Here is a 4,393-nt window from a genome sequence, read left to right as displayed (position 1 = left end):
GAAAAAATACTGCAAAGTAAGAAAGTGTTCAAAAATAGTGTTAAAGGGGTTGTCTCGCGGCGAAAGCGAATTTTTTTTTTTAAATGGACCCCCGCATTATGCCCTGTGAAAAAGAAAGCATTTGTTAGTTTTTAAAAAGCACATTGCACTTACCTGCATCAGCGTTCTGCAGCTTCTTCATTTCTTCTTTTAAAGATGGCGCCGCTGGTCTTCTCCCACGGTGCACCGCGGGTCTTCCCACGGTGCACCGTGGAGTTTCTTCTTCTGTCTTCTGCGTTCCATTGCCGATTCCAGCCTCCTGATTGGCTGGAATCGGCACACGTGATGGGGCGGAGCTACGATGACCACGCGGTGACCAGCTCTCCGGCACGAGCGGCCCCATTCACCAGGCAGAAGACCACACAGCGCAAGCGCGTCTAAAAACGCCAGAAGACAGCGAAATTAGACGGAGCCATGGCGACGGGGACGCTAGCAACGGAGCAGGTAAGCGAATAACTTCTGTATGGCTCATATTTAATGCACGATGTACATTACAAGGTGCATTAATATGGCCATACAGAAGTGTATAACCCCACTTGCTGCCGCGAGACAACCGCTTTAATAGCTTATTTATATCAAATAACAAATGCAAAGTGACTGAACAAAAGAGAAAACCAAATCACATCAATATTTGATGTGACTGTCCTTTGCCTTCAAAACAGCATCAGTTCTTCTAGGTATACTTGCACAAGGTCCAGAGATTTTGTAGTAGTTTAGGTATCTGATTAACCAATTATACCAAACAGGTGATAATAGTCATCATTTTCATTAACTAATAAGTCATTAACTGAAACAGCTGTGTAGGAGGCTTAAAACTGGGTGTAGAACAGCCAAGCTCTGCTACAAATGTGAGGTTATGGAAGACAGTTTCATGTCACAGATCATACACCATGGCAAGACTAAGCGCAGCAACAAGATACAAGGTGGTTATACTGCATCCACAAGGTCTCTCGCGTGCAAAGATTTCACAGCAGACTCGGGTTTCAAGATGTGCTGTTCAAGATCTTTTGAAGAAGCGCAAACAAACTGGCAACACTGAAGACTGAAGATGCCGTGGTCGATCAAGGAAACGTAGTGCGGCAGATGAAATACAGGCAGATATCTATCCTGCAATACCATCAGGGAGGCGTCTGGCTTCAAATTTATTCTGCAGCAGGACAATGACCCCAAACATCCAGCCAATGTCCCTAAGAACTATCCTTAGTGTAAAGAAGAACAAGGAGTCATGGAAGTGATTCTTTGGCCCCACAAAGTCCTAATCCCAACATCATCCAGTCTGTCTGGGATTACATAAGGAAACTGAAGGATTTGAGCAATCCGATATCCACAGAAGATCTGTGCTTAGTTGTCCAAGATGTTTGGAACAGCCTCCCTGCCAAGTTACTTCAAAAACTGTTTGTAAGTGTGCCAAAAGAACTGATGCTGTTTTGAAGGCAAAGGGTGGGCACACCAAATATTGATGTGATTTACATTCACTTTTGCATTTTGACTAGCAAGAATAAATTAACACTTCTATTTTTTAAAGCATTCTTAGGCCTTAGTCAGACGGGCGTTTTTTCGCGCGATTTGCGGATCGCATGACGGATGCGCATCCGCAAATCGCGTGACCGGTGCGCGCAAGTCGCCCGAAAATCTGCTCCTAGCCGCGTTTCATTAGAAACGGGCCGGAGCTGTCCAGCGCATTGCATTCAATGGAGACGGCAATAGAGCCGCCTCCATTTAAAGCAATGCGCTGCGGGCGAGCCCGGGATGAATTGTCGGTAAGAGCTTAAATATATAAGCCCTTCCCTGCAATTCATCCTAAAATGTGTTAAAATAAAAAAAAATTGTATACTCACCTTCTCCCGGCAGCCGGAGCTCCGCGCGGCCGTCCTGCAGTGGGTGTGAAGGGGGTGTGAGTCAGACCTGCCCCCTGATTGGCTCAGCGCTGAGCCAATCAGAGGCATGCCTCACTCACACCCATTCATGAATTCATGAATGGATGTGAGTCAGACCTGCCCTTGATTGGCTCAGCGCTGAGAGGCAGCAGTCACTCACCCATTCATGAATGGGTGTGTGAGTGAAACCAGCCTCTGATTGGTCAGGGCTGTGACTAATCAGAGGCAGATCATTCAGCAGGCGGGGATTTTAAAGCCCCGCCGGCTGAATAGTGCCGAGAAGCAGTTCAGGAGAACTGACAGCGGCCGCGGCAGAACTCCGGCTGCAGCGGAAAGGTGAGTATACAATTTTTTTTTATTTTAACACATTTTAGGATGAATTGCAGGGAAGGGCTTATATATTTAACCCCTTCCCGACAATTCACCCCGCGCACGCCGGCAGCCCATTGCTTTCAATGGAGCGGCTGTATTGCCGCTCCATTGAATTCAATGGGCAAACATCGTTCTTCTCTGCCACAGCTGTTACAGCTGTGGCAGACAAGAATGATTTGTCTTCTATATGTTCTCAATGGGGTCGGCGCTGCTGCCGCCGGCCCCATTGAGCGCATATAGAGAAGAGAACAGGAATCGCAGATAGGTGCGATCTGCGATTTCTGTTCTATAATTTATCGGACGAGCGCATAAAAAGCGCTCATGTGTCCAATACCATTGCTAAGCAATGGTTTTATAAAATCGCCGGACGCATGCGCATGCGCAAATCGCGGCTAAAAACGCCCGTCTGACTAAGGCCTTGCTTTGTAGCATGCTTTCCATACCTGCCTAACATGCCTAAAATGTTTGCAAAGTACTGTACATCCTGCTGGGTAATATATGGAAGAGATTTATCAAAACTAATGCAAAAAGTATTCATCACTGCCTGACCTCGGTAATACTTCCATAAATAATTATCTGTGAACAGTTCACCACGCAACCTATAAAGGCAAGTTACAGCTGTATCGTGCAAAGAAGAAGCCATGTATCAACACAATCCAGAAACGCCGGCGTCTTCTCTGGGCCAAAACTCATTTAAAATTGACTGAGGCAAAATGGAAAACTGTTGTGCCATCAGATGAATCAAATTTGCGAACTCAGGAGCAGAGCGACTATCCAGCTTGTTAGCAGCGCACAGTTTAAACACGACCTTGTCCCAACATTTTTGACATGTCGCTGTCATCAATTTCTAAGGCTAACTGCACACGGGCGAGCGGATATTGGGCTGAGAAACTTAGCTCGATATTGCATCCGTCAACATGTGTTTTATCTGTGGATACAAGGTGATTTTCCGGCAAAAACGCCTGTGAAATTCTGATCCTCTTGCACAAGTTTCACACGTGATAGCGAATCAGAAGGGTTTCCCATTGATTTCAATGGGAAACCTCACATCTTACTGGCATGCACATCGCACGTCATGTGAGCGCCATTCAAGGTATTGAAGGTCTTACTGAAATCAACAGGTGATGCATTCCAAGGAATGCGAAAAAAAAGAACATGCCATGATTTTTTTTTTCTCGCTGTGAGGGGGAAAACATCCATTCCTCCATTCAGTGTAGATGTCGGAGGAGGTACTGTTGCCCATCTGTTGCACCCACAAGCACCACAGACGACCAGGAAGCCTTCGCCATCCGGCAGGGGGTCGTCTCTCAATTTTCCTAGCAATTGCTGCGGTTAGAACACTGTGGGCCGGAAACCATCACTCATGTGTATAATTAAAAAAAATGGAGTTCATATTCACGTGAGTTTTGTGAGTCTCGCAACTCACAAAACTTGTGCGAGATTAGGCCTCACGTGAAACCGGCCTAAATGAGTTATTTTTTTTAAAGGCCATAGTTTTAAAGGGGTTGTACTACAATTATAAGTTATCCGCTATCCACAGTATAGGGGATAACTAGCTGATCAGTGAAGGTCTGACTGCTAAGACCCCTGCCGATCTCGGGGAAGGGACTCCTATGTCCCTCTCTGCCTGTCACTGCGGGGGTTGCTTCACCTCACTGTGAATGGAGCGCTGGTTGACCACTCATAGTTGGAGCTCTATTCATTTCAATGGGGTTGACGGAAATTGTTGAACAGTTGCCGTTCGGCTATCTCCGCAGTTCCATTGGAAGTGAATGGAGCACCAGTGCGCTTGTGCCACCAATGCTCCATTCAGTCTCCTCCTCACTGCTTGGGTGCAGTAACACCACAGTGAGGACAACGGGGAAACAAGGGCCCCCATTCTTGAGATCAGCAGGGGTCTCAGCAATGAAAACCCCACCGATTAGCTAATTATCTCCTGTCCTTTGGAAAAATTTATACCTTGACATAGCAAGGATTTATTGAGTCATAAAGAAAATGCCAGACACGTACAGCAAACTCATTGTTTGTGTAAGAGGATTTAAATCAGCGCACAATGTATCCTTTCAAATGCTGGAGTTGGACGTGAATCTTACAGTTTCTGTACA

The sequence above is a fragment of the Eleutherodactylus coqui genome, chromosome 11 (genome assembly GCF_035609145.1).
Source record: "Eleutherodactylus coqui strain aEleCoq1 chromosome 11, aEleCoq1.hap1, whole genome shotgun sequence".
Lineage (NCBI taxonomy): Eukaryota > Metazoa > Chordata > Amphibia > Anura > Eleutherodactylidae > Eleutherodactylus > Eleutherodactylus coqui.
The sequence above is the reverse complement of the archived record's forward strand: the minus strand, read 5'-3'. Positions refer to the sequence as shown.